Source organism: Terrapene carolina, unplaced genomic scaffold (genome assembly GCF_002925995.2).
Source record: "Terrapene carolina triunguis isolate 2854851 unplaced genomic scaffold, T_m_triunguis-2.0 Scaffold183, whole genome shotgun sequence".
Classification (NCBI taxonomy): Eukaryota; Metazoa; Chordata; order Testudines; family Emydidae; genus Terrapene; species Terrapene triunguis.
In genome coordinates, this window is record NW_020664534.1 from 3,755,205 (window position 1) to 3,774,856 (window position 19,652).

Below are 19,652 nucleotides of genomic sequence, written 5' to 3' on the forward strand. Positions count from 1 at the left end.
CACCAGGTGGATCAGACTGAACAGGTTCCAAACCTCTCGGAAGCTCTTACCTTCTAAACAGCGATGTCTGTTTTCTAGCAAAATCAGTAAAAGGAAACAAGAAAACTCGAAAGAGGTTCCTCCTCGCGCTCATGTACGTGAACCAGAATTCTCTCTCAGTCCTCAAGGAGAGACCTCGAGAAGGAGACTTACTGTGGCAAAGTCACAGGGGTCTCTGAGGTTGCCCCTATCCTGTGCCCCTGTCCTTCCTGGCTGATGTCATCTCTCTGTGAGGTCACCACCTCCCCACCACCTTTGCCCAATAGACTGGGGTCCTGCCAAAGGCCCTTGTGATGTCACTGCCACACCCACCCCTCCCCTTCAGGGCTAATGTCCTGCCCCTGGCCAGCCATATTGGATGTTTGAGCTACCCCCTTGTGCATCACCCCACTCAATGAGTGTTCATTCTAGGAAGCAAGCTGGCTACAGTTTTTCATAAATAAGCAGACTATGGCCAGAAGAGACAATTAGAGCATCTAATCTGACCCCCTGCATATCACAGGCCCCTTGTATTGCACAGTAGCTAGTTTTTGACCAGATCCTGTCCAGAAAGGCATCTCGTCTTCATTAGAAAACATCAAGAGATAGAGAATCCCCACCACTTCCCTTGGTAGTTTGTTCCTTTGGTGAATCCTCCTTCCCACCCAGGCTCACGACTGCCCAGATTTAGAGAATTTTCCCTATTCCCATGGGACAGCTGGGGAGCCTGAGGTACAGAGAAGGGAAGTGACCTAACCAAGGTCCCACAAAGCCAGGCGGTGGCAGAGCCTTACAACAGTCCTGACTCCTGTTCTAACTAACAGACAAGAAGCCCCCAGAGGCAGGGATAGAGCCCAGGAATCCAGATGGTGGGAACATTCTCATGAAAGTCGTTTTCTGTCAGGAAATCCCATTCAGACTAAACCAGTTTGTTTCTTTAATTCATAACAAGTTGGATGAAAATCCTTTCCAAATATATTTTGTTGCAAACAAAAGCATCTCCTGTTTGTCACAGTGTGTTAAATTGTCTTGTAGCACATAAAGAGGAGACACTGTGATCTAGAAAATTAGATAAGATGCTTCAGTCTGAGCTAAGTACTTGCCGCTCTTAAAAATTTCAAATTAATAAAATACAAATGAAATAGAACCTTCCAGCTATTATATTATGTCATAATCTGATACAACTCAACCTGATGGGACACCTCATATTATGCACTGCTCCTAGTGACACTCTCCAATGGATCCCCATCCTCCACCCACCATGAGGTAGGTAGGAGCGGATTGTTATCCCCACTTGACAGAGAGAGAAACTAAGGCTGAAAAAGGAGAAGTGACTTGTCTTAGGTCACACAGCCAGTCAGTGGCAGAGTTGGGAATAGGACCCAGGAGTCCTGCCTTTCAAACTAACCTTCATATCTTGAAATTCATACATTGAATGATCAGAAGAAAGTGCTCTGAAATGAGCTATAGACCAACAGTTGTTCATAGTAATTCTTCAGCAAGTATTTTAGAAGAACTAGAATGTTGGAGAGAATCATGAACTGCTCAGAGACAATTAATGGAGAGAAACATCAAAATTCATCAAACATATCATTGGTTATAACCTATTTGCTTGGTCTTAAAAGAGAACAACAAGGACCTGAGTCTCCTCCTTGTCAATAGCCCACTACTCAGCCAGTCAGGGTTGAGACTTTGAGGGGCGGGAAGCTGAGGGTTCTCATCAAATAGCCCCAAAAATGGCCCAGGTCATCGGAAGAGATCACTTTCCGAGTACTATTCCAGCCCCACCTCTTCATGAGGGCCTCCCACAAAGAGAGAGGATTGGAGAGCAACCCCCCACGCTCCCCCACACACACACACACACTCCACATACACACACACACAGCTCCTGGTGGTGGGAGGAGAGCAGGGAAAAAAGACAAAAGAAGCAAGAGAAGACTAGAAAGGAGTGAGGGATAGAGGAAAAGGGAAACCAAAAAGGAGAAACCCCAATGTCCTCAATGGCTCTAAGAGACAAAGTCCTAGGTGGGAAATAAAAATCTGCCACCTCAATCAAGTGTTTTCTGTGCCTAGCATTCAGCCCGCACCTGATGGATCAGACTGAAGAAATTCCAAAGCTGTCTGAGGCCCTTACCTTGTAAACAGGGATGTCTGTTTTCTAGCAAAATCAGTAAAAGGAAATGACAAAACTCGAAAGAAGTTCCTCCTCGCGCTCATGTACGTGAACCAGAATTCTCTCTCAGTCCTCAAGGAGAGACCTTGAGAAGGAGACTTGCTGAGGCAAAGCCACAGGGGTCTCCGAGGTCGCCCTGGCCCTGTGCCCCAGTCATGCCTGGCTGATGTCAGGGTCTCTCTGTGAGGTCACCACCTCCCCACCACCTTTGCCCAATGCTGGCTGAAGTCCTGCAAAAGGCCCTTGTGATGTCACTGCCACACCCACCCCTCCCCTGCAGTGCTGATGTCCTGCCTCTGGCCAGCCACACTGGATGTTTGAGCTACTCTCTGTGGATCACCCCACTCAATGACTGTTGAGTCTGGGGAGCAAGCGAGCTACACAGTAAAATATCAGAGGTTCCTCCCCATGCCACACTCAGTTTTTCATAAATTAGCAGACATTATGGCCGGAAGAGACAATTAGAGAATCTAATCTCACTCCCTGCATATCACAGGCTTCCTGTTTAGCACAACAGCTAGTTTTTGACCAAACACATTCCAGAAAGGCATTTAGTCTTCCTTAGAAGACATCAAGAGATGGAGAATCCACCACTTCCCTTGGTAGTTTGTTCCTTTGGTGAATCATCCTGACTGTTGAATATTTGTGCCTTATTTCTAATATGAATTTGTCTTTTTTCAGTTTCCAACCACTGGGTCTTGTTATGCATTTCTCTGCTAAATTAAAGAGCCCTTTAATACCCAATATTTTCCCTCCATGAAGGCGCTTCAACACTTCAATGAAGTCACCTCCTGATCTTTTTTATAAGCTAAACAGGTTGAGCTCTTTCAAGAGCTCACTGGAAGACATTTTTCTCCAGCCCTCAAAACATTTTGTAGCTCTTTGCTGACCAAGCTCCAATTTCTCAACATCTTTTTCAAAGGTGGACACCAAAACTGGATGCAGCATTCCAATATCAGTCTCTCTGCTGCTGTGTCACCTCCCTATCCTACTCACTGCTCTGCTCATATGTCTAATGGTGATCAGGCCTGAGAGGGGCTTAGATAATCCTTTAAAGGTCAAGGACAAGCCAGGAAAGGGCCAGGCTGAGCACATAGGACAAGGCCCTAGGAGAGAAAGACAGGGCAGTTTAGGTGATTGGGCAGATAATCCAATTGGTTTAGGCTCTGAGGGCCAAAAATCCACAGGTGAAGGTGATTGTCGGGGCTTATGTCCGTCTGGTCCACCAGGACCAGATGGTATTCACCCAAGAGTTCTGAAGGAACTCAAATGTGATATTGCAGGACTACTAACTGTAGTCTGTAACCTAGCATTTAAATCAGCTTCTGCACCAAATGACTGGAGGATAGTTTTATTGATGACAATTTTTAAAAAGGGCTCCAGAGGTGATCCTGACAATTACAGGCCAGTAAGCCTGACTTCAGTACCGGGCAAATTGGTTGAAACTATAGTAAAGAACAAAATTGTCAGACACATAGATGAACATAAGTTGTTGGGGAAGAGTCAACATGGTTTTTGAAAAGGGAAATCATGCCTCACCAATCTACTAGAATTCTTTGAGGGGGTCAACAAGCATGTGGACAAGGGGGATCCAGTGGATATAGTGTGTTTAGATTTTCAGAAAGCCTTTGACAAGGTCCTTTGCTAAAAGCTTTTAAGCAAAGTAACCAGTCATGGGATAAGAGGGAAGGTCCTCTCATTGATCAGTAACTGATTAAAAGACAGGAATTAAAGGGTAGGAATAAATGGTCAGTTTTCATAGAGATGAATAGTGGTGTCCCCCAGGGGTTTGTACTGGGACCAGTCCTATTCAACGTATTCATAAATGATCTGGAAAAAGGGATAAACAGTGAGGTGGCAAAATTTGCAGATCAGACAAAACTACTCAAGATAGTTAAGTTACAGGCAGATTGCGAAGAGCTACAAAAGGATCTCTCAATTGGGTGACTGGGCAACAAAATGACAGATGAAATTCAATGTTGGTAAATGCAAAGTAATGCACATTGGAAAACATAATCCCAACTATACATATAAAATGATGGGGTCTAAATTAGCTGTTACCACTCAAGAAAGAGATTCTTGTAGTCATTGTGGATAGTTCTCTGAAAACATCCACTCAATGTGCAGTGGCAGTCAAAAAAGCGAACAGAATGTTGGGCATCATTAAGAAAGGGATAGATAATAAGACAGAAAATATCATATTGCCTCTATATAAATCTATTTTATGCCCACATCTTGAATACTGCGTGCAGATGTGGTCGCCCCTTCTCAAAAAAGATGCACTGGAATTGGAAAAGGTTCAAAAAAGGACATCAAAAATTATTAGGGGTATGGAGTGGCTGCCATAAGAGGAGAGATTAATAAGACTGGGACTTTTCAGCTTGGAAAAAAGATGACTAAGGGAGAATATGATAGAGGGCTATAAAATCATGACTGGTGTGGAGGAAAGTAAATAAGGAAATAAGGAAAGTAAATAAATACTCCTTCTCATAACACAAGAACTAGGGATCACCAAATGAAATTAATAGGCAGCAGGTTTAAAACAAACAAAATGAAGTATTTTTTCACACAACGCACAGTCAACCTGTGGAACTCCTTGCCAGAGGATGTTGTGAAGTGCAAGACTATAACAGGGTTCAAAAAGAACTAGATAAGTTCATGGAGGATTGGTCCATCAATGGCTATTAGCCAGGATGGGCAGGGATGGTGTCCCTAGCCTCTGTTTACTAGAAGCTGGGAATGGGCAACAAGGAATGGATCACTTGATGATTACCTATTCTGTTAATTTCCTCTGGGGCACCTGGCATTGGCCACTGTCGGAAGACAGGATACTGGGCTAGATGAACCTTTGGTCTGACCCAGTATGGCTGTTCTTATGTTCTTATATCACCCAGTGAATTTGTATCACAGTGCATACCCACAGGGGGGCAGAATTAAGACTTCACAGATAACCTTAAATCTGGCATTTCCTCACTTCTGACTGCTCAAACCTGCAACCTTAATGAAGTTCTTTTAATGTAGTTTTTGTGTAATTTCCTAGGTTTGCCAAAAACAAAATGAAAAAATAGAAATTCCATCATGTGGCATCATGTTGAAATGCAAATGAGTCATCAGCAGGGCTGGAGCCTTTTGATCCATTCCACAGACCTCCATCACTTGACCTAACAGCTGAAATGACAGCAATAAAAAATAAAATATATGGAGATATACCCATCTCATAAAACTGGAAGCAACCCTGAAAGGCCATTGAGTCCAGCCCCCTGCCTTTGCTAGCAGGACCAAGTACTGATTTCTGCCCCAGAGTCCTAAGTGGCCCTCTTAAGGATTGAACTCACAACCCTGGGTTTAGCAGGCTAATGCTCAAACCACTGAGCTATCTCTCTATGTGGACCAGCACTTGAGAGGGGTGAGGCACACTTTGCCAGTGGGTTTCACAGATATCTGCTGACAGCAGAGGAATGGTGAGACTCGGGAATCTTGGGTCCCATTCCAGGCTCTGGTGTGGACTGTGCTCTAGTGGGCACAGACACATCTTCCTGTTTCCCTCAACTTTGATACATTCTGTCCTGTCCTAGTCCTGTCTCCTCCCTATCCCTAGCTCCTTGTCACAGTTCCATTCTCCTTGTCTACCCAGCCCCAGTATCCACTCCCCAGGTTTCACATCCCAGTCCCAGTCTCCTTCTCCAGGCTCACTGTTTGAATCCCAGTTCTCTCCCATTCCCTATGCCTAATCCCCATCTTCTTGCCCAGCCAGTCTCAGTCATTCCCCTCCCAGCTCTGCATCCAATCTGACTACCCTAATCTCCCTCTTTGGGCTCCTCATCCAATCTCCCTCTTTGGGCTCCTCATCCAATCTAGCAAAGCATGGAGGTGCTAGAGCTTAAAGAAAAGGTCACCAGAAATTTTTAACATGGGCAAAACAATGTTTTATTCCTCTCTCTCTCTCTCTGTCTCAGCTGAACATTTTTGCAAGTAATTTTCCAGAATGACTCAGGTGTGGGAATCTTCCTCACATCTTATGCAGTGAAGGCAGATGCAAAAAATTCACTTAGCTTCTCTGGAACAGCCATGTCTTCCTTCAGTGCTCCTTTAGCACCTAGATTGACCCCACTAATTCTTTGGCAATCTTCCTGCTTCTGATGTAGTTTAAAGAATTGCTGTTCGTTTTTGTATCTTTTCCTAGTTGCTCTTCAAATTCTTTAAGGCCTGCCTAATTATACTTTTACATTCGACTTGCCAGAGTTTATGCTCCATTTTATTATCCTCAGTAGGATTTGACTTCCAATTTTTAAAGGATGTTTTTTGCCTCTAACTTCCTCTTTTACTCTGTTGCTTAGCCATGGTGGCATTTTTTGGTCCTCTTGTTTTTATTTTTTATTATTCGGGATATATATTTGAGCCTCTATTATGGTGTTTTTTAATAGTTTCCATGCAGCTTGCAGGCATTTCAGTCTTGTGATTGTTCCTTTTAATTTCCATTTAACTAACTTCCTCATTTTTATATAGTTCTTTTTGAAGTTAAATGCTACTGTTTCTTGGGTTTCTTTTGTATTCCCCCCACCCCCACAAGGATGGTAAGTTTAATTATATTATTGTAACCACTATTACTGAGCGATCCTGTTTTCCACTGAGGACTAAATCAAGAACTGCTTTTTCCCTTGTGAGTTCCAGGACTAGATGCTCCAGGTTCAAGAGTCTCATTTGTAATGACACTCTAGATCTATCTTTGTTTATATTTTAATTTTAAAGACTTTTTACCTTTCTTACTATGAAACAGTATATTTTCATGTTAAAGGAGTGTGCTTTCTATTTACAAGGTAACTCTCTAAAGTAAAATAAATTAAAAAGCACCAGTAAGTTAGTATTATAATACTGTTATTTTCATTAATAGACCAAATCCTTCTGTCTTTACCCAAACCATAGGCAAAAATTCCACTAAATATTTATTATAATATTAAATATTTATAGATTCCATATTTAGTAATAGTTAAGCTCTAATTAGTTTTGAATTACAAGTCAAATTCTGCCCTCAAACACGCATAGTCCATTTCTACTGATTTTGTTCACAACACATGGGGGCAGGAGCATGTAAAATTAATAAACTCCACATCAAATTGTCATAAGAAATCCATGAGAATTTTTGCTGTTTGCTAAGCCTTTAAAGTTTTGGGGAAACATTTTTCCCCAGAGAAAATAACCCAAGGAGCAAGAAGACCATTGTCTAGTTTTAAATTAATAATTAGTTTGTATCTGTGAGATTACAAAAAAAATTTACACAATTAAAACAAATCTCAGACTTACAGCTCATTAAAGAAGAAGCTTTATGTAGCTCAAACACTTGTTTTCCTCACCAACAGAAGCTGGTCCAATAAAAGATATTACCTCACCCACCTTAGCCCTTTAGAATGTAAAGATCTTTCAGACCTGTGATACTCCTTGTTATGTTTCACAGCATACACACCAAAAAGTTAGATTAAAAATTTACTCTCTTTGGACATTTTGCAATGTAATACCATTTTATTTCTTAAAATCCAGACTTTTAACATAAAAGAATCAAAACAAAGAGAGAGAGAAAGAACTGATGCACAGTTGTTCCCTAAGGCAGAGAGGCACAATTCACCCCAACTTACTCTAGGCGGGCTTCTTCCAGACTGACTGCCGCTTGGGCCATATTTCATGCTTCCCTACAGAGCCCCTTGCCTGAAAGCAGGACCAGGAAAAAAAACCAAGCATTTAAACTGATACCTTACAATTTTAATACAGTTTTCCATACACAACAATTCTTAGGCCTGCTTACTTTCTTTCAGGTTCTGACTTTTGCTTCCAGAGCTCCTCCTCTCTACCTTTCTATCACATGAGCCCTTTCATCTCAGATGTCAAGCTGCCAGTCTCCCTCCCTTACTGTCTCTGCCTCTCTCTCCCCCTCTCCTACAGCTATACCTTTGCTGTGTCTCTGCTACCATGTCTTTCATTCACTTGCAGACAATATTTCTTCCCACACTTCTCTTCAACTGTTGGTTTTGATCCTGCTTTGAGCAGGGGATTGGACTAGATGACATCCTGAGGTCTCTTCCAACCCTAATATTCTACGATTCTATGTTGCGGTCTCTTCTCTTGTACACCTGCAAATAGTCTGTCCTTAACCTTACCACTTTCCTATGCCATATTCATGTGACCAATACTATCTCTTCCCATTCTTCTTCTTACACCATTGCTCATTCCATCCCCTAAAATCTGATTTCTATAGGCCCAATGCTGTTCCCCTTAAGTCAATGCCAAAATTCCTTCTGGCATCACAGGGAGGACGGCTGACAGGCTAGTGAATTATGGGGTCACCTCTCGGGTTCTGATCATCTCCTGCAAGGTTCTAGATAGTTGCAACATGCACTGACTGCAGTGGGGAGTAGAATATGATCAGCCACTCACAGAATGGAGACACACACTGTAGCTAAAATTTCCTCTGCCTGTTCACATAACACTTTTAACAGAACTTGAAATCTAAATGATTAGTTTTCTGAGCAAACTGTACTGAAATATTCTGTGTCACACTCTTCCTGTTATTTATTCTATAGCAGGTGCCTTGAAAACTTATTTGGAAGTCATTTAAATTTAAAAGAAGAAACACCATGCTCATCCCAACCGCAGCTAACTTACTTAATCAAATAAGATTTTTACATAGCTCAGGAACTTTCATCAAAGACATAAGCAGCACCTCACTGGGGATAAGGTGGATAGACATCTGGCTAGATTGTCGGGCTCAACGGGTAGTGATCAACGGCTCGATGGCTAGTTGGCAGCCGGTATCAAGGGGTCGGTCCTGGGGCCGGTTTTATTCAACATCTTTATTAATTATCTGGATTACACCCTCAGCAAATTCGCAGATGACACTAAATTTGGGGGAGAGGTAGATACGCTGGAAGGTAGGGATAGGGTCCAGAGTGACCTAGACAAATTGGAGGATTGGGCCAAAAGAAATCTGATGAGGTTCAACAAGGACAAGTGCAGAGTCCTGCACTTAGGACTGAAGAATCCCATGCACCGCTACAGGCTGGGGACTGACTGGCTAAGCAGCAGTTCTGCAGAAAAGGACCTGGGGATTACAGTGGATGAGAAGTTGGATATGAGTCAGCAGTGTGACCTTGTTGCCAAGAAGGCTAATGGCATATTAGGCTGCATTAGTAGGAACATTGCCAGCAGATCGAGGGAAGTGATTGTGATGGGTTCGGTCACAGAGACCCCTTTGGGACTGTCACCTGACGTGCTGAGATTACCTCTGAGCCTGTTTTCTCTGCCAGTTTGGGCCTCCACAACCCTGCCTTGTTGAGCCAGACATGCAGGCCGACTGCAACACAGACCCAAAACTGCAAACTTAACTGAAAACAGCTTAGCAAGTGTTCCTGTCTCCAGCACCCAGACACACAGCTCCCAATGGGATCCAACCCCCAAATAAATACGTTTTACTCTGTATAAAGCTTATACAGGGTAAACTCATAAATTGTCCTCCCTCTATAGCACTGATAGAGAGATATGCACAGTTGTTTGCTCTCCCAGGTATTAATTACTTACTCTGGGTTCAATAATAAACAAAAGTGATTTTATTAAGAATAAAAAGTAGGATTTAAGTGGTTTCAAGTAATAACAGACAGAACAAAGTAAGTTACTAAGTAAAATAAATCAAAATATGTAAGGCTAACTTAATACACTAAGGATCTAGTTACAAATACTAACTTCTCACCCTAGATGTTATCTCAGGTACAATCCTTTTCAGACCAACATTGTAGTTTATGGCCTGGGTCCAGCAATCACTCACCCCCCACCCCCCGTAGTTACAGTCCTTTGTTCCAGTTTCTTTCAGGCAACTCTTTGGCGTGGAGAGGCCATCTCCTGAGCCAGCTGAAGACAAAATGGAGAGGCTTCCAGGGCCTTTTATATTCTCTCTCTTGTGGGCAGAAACCCCTTTGTTCTTCTGTGCAAAATCACAGCAACAAGATGGAGTTTTTAACCCCCTGGGCAAGTCACACGTCCATAAATGATTCAGCTTTTTGCAGGCTGGCGCCATTGTTTACATGTTAATTTGAAAGTTCCCAGGAAAGCTCGGAAGTGGATTGGTGTCTCCCAAAGTCCTTGTTAGTTAAGTACTCCCAATTACTTGAATAGTTCCTTCACAATATGTTGGCCAAACCTTCCTTATGTGTTTCCTATAGCAAACACTTTAGATACAAGCATAGAGCCCAATGCTCATGACTTCAGATATAAAAATGATACATGCATACAAATAGGATGAATATATTCAGTAGATCATAACCTTTGCAAAGATATGTTACATGGCATATCTAGCATAAAGCATATTCCAGTTATGTTATATTTACACTTATAAGCATATGTTCATAAACATACAGAGTGCAACGTCACAGTGATTATTCCCCTCTATTCAGCATTGGTGAGGCCGCATCTGGAGTATTGCGTCCAGCTTTGGGCCCCCCACTACAGAAGGTCGAATTGGAGAGAGTCCAGCAGAGGGCAATGAAAATGATATGAGGGCTGGGGCACATGACTTACAAGAAGAGGCTGAGGGTACTGGGCTTGTTTAGTCTGTAGAAGAGAAGAGTGAGGTGGGATTTGATAGCAGCCTTCAACTACCTGAAGGGGGGTTCCAAAGAGGATGGAGCTTGATTGTTCTCAGTGGTGGCAGATGACAGAACAAGGAGCAATGGTCTCAAGTTGTAGTGGGGGAGGTCTAGGTTGGATATTAGGAAACACTATTTCACTAGGAGGGTGACTGGAATGGGTTATCTAGGGAGGTGGTGGAATCTTCATCCTTAGAGGTTTTTAAGGCCCAGCTTGACAAAGCCCTGGCTGGGATGATTTAATTGGTGTTGGTCCTGCTTTGAGCAGGGGGTTGGACTAGATGACCTCCTGCGGTCTCTTGCAACCCTAATCTTCTATGATTCTATGATAATGGAACTGACCTCCTTTGTAATGTGCTTTGAGATCTTGTCACCGGTTGTTGTACTTACCACTGGGTAGCACCTACTTCTGGCATTTCTGGGGAATAGTGCCACTCAATTCAGTACCACCTTTCTTCTTTTTCACACATTGTCACTCTCCTCCCGCTCATGGAGTCACAATACAGCTGCTTCACAACTTGGCCCTTTGGGTAGGTGTGACAGGATCCCTGGGGTGCAACCTGAACTGTGGGACTGCTTAGCCCTCTGTCCCACCAACCTGGGCTCCCTCTCACACTGTAATGCTGTGACGAGTTACAAACCTCTGGCAGGTACTGCACTTACACAGACATCCACAAGGAGGGACACACCCAGCTGAGTTACATGAATGCTTCTCCCAGCCACTCATGAACTAACAATAGAGAGGGTCCAACCAATTCCCCCCAGCTCCCCAGCCTTACACCGCAGCACTGTACCATCTAGCCCTGGTTAGAAGCCTGACCAGTATAAGTTCATTACCCAGTCTGCCCCTCCCTCAATGTGTAAAACATAAAACAGATTTATTAACTACAGAGAGATAGATTTTAAATGATTATAAGTAGTAGGCATAAAAGGTCAGAGGTGGCTACCAAAAAAAAATAAAAGATAAGTGCACAATCTAAATTTTAAACCTTATTACACTAGACAGTATTTAGACCAGCAATTTTCTAACCCCACTAGATGTTACAGTCCTTCATACACAGACTTCTCCCTGAAGTCTGGACCAATCTCCTCAGAGTCCTTGTTGCTTCCAGCGTAGGTGTGGGAGGAGAAAGGCCAAGCATGATGCCACACTCTCCTATTTTATATCTGTAGTGCCTAAAAGACACTTGCCCAGACATGTCCTGGTGGACTTTGCTGAGTTACTGGGCTAGCAATCCCTCTGGGGTGGTCTCTTGCAACTGAGTCACAGAGTTGAGCAGTCCCCAATGTGTGGTGCTTGGACAACTGTTATTGAATTGTAAATCTCTTGATTACAACTCCCCTGCTGATTAATGGTCATGGAGCACCCTTCTGGGCAGGGGTCCTTTGTATGTCACTAGCAAATTTACAGCATATTGCAGTAACAACCATACAGCAAAATCTCATAACTGTATACACACTGATATACATATTTGGACAGAACAATGGGTTTCAGCAGATCATGACCTTTCATATGATATCTTACATGGCATGCTTTGTATGAAATACTACAACCATATATGAATGATGAATATGGGGGTTACAGGGTGCCACTTTGAGGTACAGTGTGTCACAGTAGGTCAAACTGTGATTTCCCCTTCTGGGGAATCTTTTCAAGACTCTCCATACAAGCAGCATTAGGGAGTCCTCATACCCACTACCCTGACTATGTCACTCCAGCAGTGACTCAGGCAGCCGTTCCATTCACTGACCCTATCAATACCACTCTGCAGTGGTGGAACCCAGGCCTGCTCTCTGCTCTGGGTTCCAGTCCAGGGCCCTACAGCGACCAGTTAAGGCCTGCAGCTATATCTACCTTACTGCTCTCACCCCTGGACTGATTCCTACCCTACTTCTCAAAGCTTTGCATTCTCCAGCTTTCTTGTTCAGACCCCTCTCTCTTAGGACTATTAGGTCAGCCCTTCCTCCTAGGTTCCTATTCCCCACCGCTTCCTTCTGCTTTACCTCAGGGAGAGAGACTACAGGTTTCCTCCCACCACCTCCCACACTGTTGCCACCGCCTCCTGGCTTTATAAAAGCCCCACCTGTTCCCTCAGAGGTGAGCTTTATCCTAATTAGCACCCTCTATATGGACTACATCTCCCAGTTTGCAGCTTAATTGGCTGATTGGGCCCACCTAGCCTAATTCAGTTCGTTCTCTGGGCTGATGTGGGGAGCACATCCCTTCACAGATCTGCTGATGAAAGTATCAGATAAGAGCTAGGTGGTATTAATTATTAATTCTGAATTATTATTATTATTATTAGAGGCACTCAGGACTTTGCAGGGTCTTATATAACATCTTTCATTCAAGGTGTATCCCAAATGTCTTATACTATTGTTAGAAAACTAGGGCTAGACTATGCCTGGCCCTTTTGTGAGTATATGGGATTATTGGGGGGATGTACAATGAGTCTTCCCCACCCACAGACCATGTACAAGGACCCAGAACAACTGAAATACTTGTGCTCCCTGTTAGCATCCCTACAGAAGCAAACAATCCTAAAGGGATCTTGTACACTGTCCCCCCTCACATCGGTCAGCCAAGCTGCCAGGACACACAGTGTGTACACTCTTGAGAGTATAGTGAAGTTCCATGGTTATGGTCTCTGCATAATTTCCATACCAAGTGTGTTCAGAGTTAGAGGGCTAAGTTGTAGCCTGAAGTGGGTCTTTTCTGTTTGTTTTTTCATGTTGGAATAATAACATTTTGTTTCTTTTGATTATAATCTCCCCTCTACACTTTAAGAATAGAACCCTTGGGGAGAAAAGCTCCCTAAGTGAAAGATTTGGGGGTGGTTGTTACTAAACCAGGAACCACATTGCACAACCGGCACCAAGTAACATTTACAGTGTTGCATCTTTTCATGTGAAATTTATAGTCTTTGACTTTTTTCTAAAGTTGGCTTTGAATTTTTGGATACTTAGAGGAAAACCTGTGGGAACGGGGACTGAGATCCCAAAGAAATTGGACACCGGACCCCTTGAAAACTGAAAACACAAGAGTTTGCTTAGTTCACCAGTCAGATTTGGTACCTTACACGACAGTGGTCACCATTAAATAATTAACAACATTTGCCACGCCACAGAATTGTGACACCACAGTTGTTCTGGAGTCAGAGTGTGGCACATGCTGACCATTAGGTTAGTTAGACACCTAGTTCCAACTAAGCAAAACAACTCTAGCAAAAGTTGAGTTGATCAAAATCTTAACTATGGGACAAGTACCAATCATGTAGGGGGAAAAAAAATCTTGATTCATATCACAACTGTGCTTTTCTGTTTATGATTAAGAATGATCCATAATGTCTTTGAATTAGGGAGGCCAATGTCATGCCAGCTGTATTGGCATGTTCAAAAATTCAGCTTTTAATACAGAATAATGATTTATCTTGGCTCTACTAGAGAAAATCGTATTGAACTCCAAGGGTTACAAAAAAATTTCCTTCTCCCCAAAGATTAAAATATTATAATAGTTAGCAAAAGAAAGTGAAATTACTTAATAGTGCTATTCAAACAGTTTTAGACAGCTTTTAATTAAAAAAAAACAGTTTAGAAAAAGGGTCTATGAAATCTCTTGCTCTGAATGGAGGTAGTTTGCTAAGGCTGATTTGGCAGCAAAGTAACTCCAAAAATAGAGCACTTGATCAGCTCCCAGCCAGAAGGAGCAAAACTTGCAGATGTTGCTTTTACAGACACCAACAGAATGTATATCTATGATCAGATGTGGTGACTCTTAGCATTCTGTTTTATCATCACACTAATATATTCTGAAACTGGGTAGTCACATCCTACTTCCTCCTATAGGCCCTGATTCATCAAGTCATTTAAGGACTTGCCTAATTTAAAATATGTGAATAGTCCAATTGGGATTGCTAATGTTCTTAAGGCTAGGCACATGCTAAAGTACTTTGCTGAATCAAGCAATAATGCATATAACAATGTGATCTGAATATGAGTCAACTGACTAACAAAATTCTCTTATCTACTGACTTGTCATGGAGACACAGGTTCCCCCTCCTCTTTTATCTTTCTTTACTTGATTTTATGGGCTTATTTCCTTCTGGTTTATTTCTTCCCTTAGGCTTTGGTTTGTCTGTTTCCTATTGTTATAATTCATCAAACATTTCACACATAATTACTTTCCAAACCAAGGCAATCAATCCAGAGCAACATCCTTAAAATAAATGATAATTAATCACATACCTTTCTGATATGTAATGTTTGTGTGATTTACAAAATTATTTCCTGTGTGCATTTATTATGTTGACAAGCTATAAAAGGATATAACGTTTAATTTAATAACAAAAAGATAGGAATCTGAAATAGTCCTGTTGTCTTCTATTATATATAACTTCATTTTGTGTTCAACAACAAAATAAATAAATAAAGGGTAATCAGTAAGTCATCTACATCATTTAAATCACTTTTTTCAATATCTATACAATGTAGGAATGCCCCATCTACCTTGTAGTAATAGATTTTCTGTTTGAGGCCTGCAAGCAAAAACCTTGACTGATAAAAACAATGCAAAGGCTCAAGTTTGATTGAGCACAGGAAGTCAACAGATGATGTACCCCTTAAATCAATAGAATCTACAATGAGCAATTTGCTACATTCTAGCAGCAAAAGGCAGAAGTCACAGTGGTTGAATACTAGAACAATTCTCTTCCTTTTCCTGGTTTTCCCACTGTTCTTAATTTACTTTTCTTCATCTTCCCCTTGTCACAATCACAGACCAAGAGCAATTTCCATTGACATAAAAGAAGAAATATGAGAATATCATTTGTTTCTACTACAACACAAAATTAACAGGTATGTGGAGAATTTCACTAAAATAGGCTAATATTAAATAGAGATATTTTTCACACATCTATTTTTTTCTCTTCTCATTTTCTCCTTTCCCCAAAGTTTCTCCAGTCTGACTATGAGCACCCTAATTAATTATTTAGGTTAGGATCATTAACGTGTTGCACAAGTGCTACTTCCACTATTATCTTTAGCACTGTAATACACAGTTTAATTTTTTGCTGGAGAAAATGCCTTTCTCTGGTTAAGGATCAAAAATACCATGTGACTTAGGTGACCAACCCCCAATAGCAGTAGAGTGCCAATTTCAGATAATAAATACAGTAATTTGCCCAAATGATTCAGTAAATTATAACAAATAATGCACACAGCTGGAAAAATCAGGACGGGCTTTTGGATAGTTCACAAACAGAAAAGGGGACTTGATTCATCAAATTGCTTATTGTGAATTGTATGCCTGGTCTATTAGTTACCTACAGCACCTCACAGGAACATTATGACGATTAGTTAGTCAATGTTTGTAAAGTGCTTTGAAGATGAAGGCATTAAGGCCTAGATCCTCAAAGGTATCAAGTACAGAAACTACTAACACTAGCTTTTTTGTGTTCTGCATTTAAAATCCAAGGAAAACAAGTAATAGACCCAGGCTCATAAAACTCATTTGGTTCTCACAGAAAATTTCACATGAGAACTTGGAATCAGAGCCTTTCACAGGGAATCTGGGTGGACCACTTCCTCACGCTGTTGCAGAGGAGTCCGGTTGAACCTCACCATCCCAAAAGCATCACATTAAAATCACTCACCCAGATGACATTGCGGTATTGTGAAATCCATGCTTCTGTTTCCATGAGAACCGTGAACAATCTCTTGGTGCATATATATATCGGAAGTTAATCACTGTATCTACTAGAGAAGCGGTGATTAGATACTAAAGTGAGTGGTGCTTAGAAATACCAGCAATTGAGTCAGATCCAGTCTGGCTCTCAATGATGCAATAATACAGTAATTTGTATTCAATTTAATCATTTTATAGAAAAGATGAAGAAACTGACCTGACATTTTAATATTTACATTTAAACATGACATTCAGCTCAGAAGTTCACACCTCAGCGAGGTGACTCTGTCATGAAGGGGTGAGTTCCCAGATGTGCTGTTGTTATTTTTTGGTGGGAGACTTTACTGCAATGGTGGATCAATAGGACAGCAGCACCTCTGTATATATTGTGAGAGATGAAAAAAAAGATGGACATTTTTTCAAAAGGGTTTGTACAGTAATTTGCAGAGTATTGTAGGATGCAACAAAAACGGCAGAAACCTTAAACTTACAGAATTTGTGGTTATTTATTTATTTATTTATTTGTGTATTTAATCAATTTGCATGCCCTGTTTTCTCCTGTCCCTGGAGGTTTTTGCTTTGCTTCGGTGATACATCTACAAGCCCTTTTATGCAAATTGTATGAATGTGGTATAAAAATCTGCAGCAGTGAATTCCAAACTGTAGTCTGCCAGACTCTTCCCATTAGTACACAGAGATACATACTAATGCTTATTCTACTCCTTTGCATGCAGCTCCAGCTAGAATGTGGCTGGAGTTCTCACCAGTTTCCACTGCTGAGGCTGCTCTATGAAAAGAGCTGCCTCCATCCCTACCCCTCCCTGACCCAGAGGCCTCACCAGAAATGTAACAAGGAGCTGCCACTGGCATGGGACTAGCTCCCACCAAAGGATTGGCCACTACCATAGGACCTACCACCAGTGCCAACCAGGACCAGCTGCAATGTGATCCATCATGATCATAGACAACTCAATGCCATGGATCCACTACTTCCGCCATAGCTGTGGGATCTACTGCTACATCACTGCAGAACCAGGACCAATTGCCACCACAGGCCTAGAATCAGCCACCCATAGGACCTGCCACTGCAGCAGGAGCCAACATTTGGGACCCACCACTGCCACAGTATATTTCCCAATATTGCTGCTGGTAGGATAGGGGACAAGAACATGTTGGGTGGGAAGGAGTTACTCAATCATAAAGGCAGGAAAACCTGATAACATTAGAGGGGAGTTTTTCATGACAGTAGAAGTAGCTCCAGTGATATTTGGTAACAAAATAAGCAAGTGGCTTATTTTGTATTCATTTCCATTATCAGGCAAAACAGTATCAGGCTGAAAATGTGAAGGAGCAACTCCTTTCCTGAGTTAGGAGTAGCCCATGCTTTGTCATTCTGCTTGGTGCACCCGCTGATGTGAAACCTTCTCACCTACATAATATATGAATCTGATGGCAAAGTTGAGGAAGACTTCCTTTTATATCAGTCTTAGCCAAACCACATTACTGCAAAGGAAATATGTCAAATATTGGCTGGATGCCCTGAGGAGCCTTAGTCACAAAGTACATTGATGGACACTTGAAAACTGTTATGGATGCTTCTGTGAAGATAGTTAACTATCAACATCTGTCCTGTGAATTCTCCAATTTTTGCTGTGTTGTGCGATGAACTGGGCAGCTCCTCCTTCACACTGAAGTTAATTGATCTTTGATTAAGGAAAGTAGTGACACACGTCTTTGAACTCTCTCCCAAAGTGCAAAGCTTTGTGCCAGACCTCCTGTTTGAGTTGTCTGCATGCTCTGATGACCTCACATGGTTTGTACTGCTGACTTTCAGCTATTCTCTCCTGACTGAATGAACTCAGCTGCAGTAAGCTTGTGACAGTCAGTGTGCAGCGTACAGGATAAGGCTGAAGTGATCATTTATTTGGCAAGTAAACTAGTATAATCTTGACAAGTTCCCTACTTTGGATGGTTTCCTCACCATGCTAATGAATGCCTTCCATTCAAACTGAACTTGATTCTCCGGGAAGGAGATCTCTGAATACATCCCCAAAGACCCATGCAGTGAAAAGTGCATTAGAAAGAAGAAGACCTCTTGGAATTTTCCTGCAGCACATTCAACAACCAGCCCCTGGAAGTTTTGGCTGCAAGTATAAGAGAAGTGTATCCAGCACCTCCAGTTGAATCTTTGAAATATTTGATGCCTTTCATATCAACATATGTGTGAGAATGGATTTTTTACTTAAGACAACACTTGGGACCAGATTGCAAGATGGTGGCATTTTGAGACTGATATTAACCATGATTTCCTCCAGAAAGGAACCACATCCCTCCCATTCAATAGAGTTAAAATACATAAACAGTGTCTTTAGTCTTCTTTTCTGACATAATCTATTACAGTAGTTGCCAAATGAATGAATGCACTCATTAATATGAGCATGACAGGAGGTCAGAATGGGATGTGATCTATATGTTGGCCCTCACTACTAAGTAATCCATACTGTGAGACATTCTGGAATCCCCTGACCTAGGCAGATAGAAACTGTCCCAGCAACAGCCCTTAGGCCTGCCAGACTGGCCTGAGAGAATGTGCATTGTGAAGTCACAAATGTGCATTGTGATGTCACCAGTGTGCATTGTGATTCCCAAAGGAGGCAAGGCTTCTTTAAGCTCTGCTAAAAATCACAAATAGCCACTGAGAATGTTCAAATTGATTATTCTAGAATTCTTCTTCACTTATGCTTATACTCAATCAGGCCTTCAAACTTACAGACTTTTAATGACAGCACAGTTCAGCTAATCATTTTTATAATGAATCCAGTGTATTTTACCCTTCTTTATGTCAAAATAGGTAGTATCTGATGCAGAGGCAGTCCTTAGGGGGATAGATTTTTTAGGTAAGGTGAAACTCACCCCTGCTCAGAAGGTTAGCACAGGACTATGCATTCACTTAAGCCAAAGATTACTGTTGGAGCAGAGTTAGGTCAACATTGGGCACTTTTGAAAATCCCTCTCAAGAGCTCTGTTTTAGGCTTAGATCTGGGATAAAGCAAACAACCCCGACTCTCCCAATCCCTGCCCAAAGTTCAAATGTCAAAATTAAGGTGTTTTGTTATTTATTATTTGTATTGCATTAGCACTCAGAGCCCAC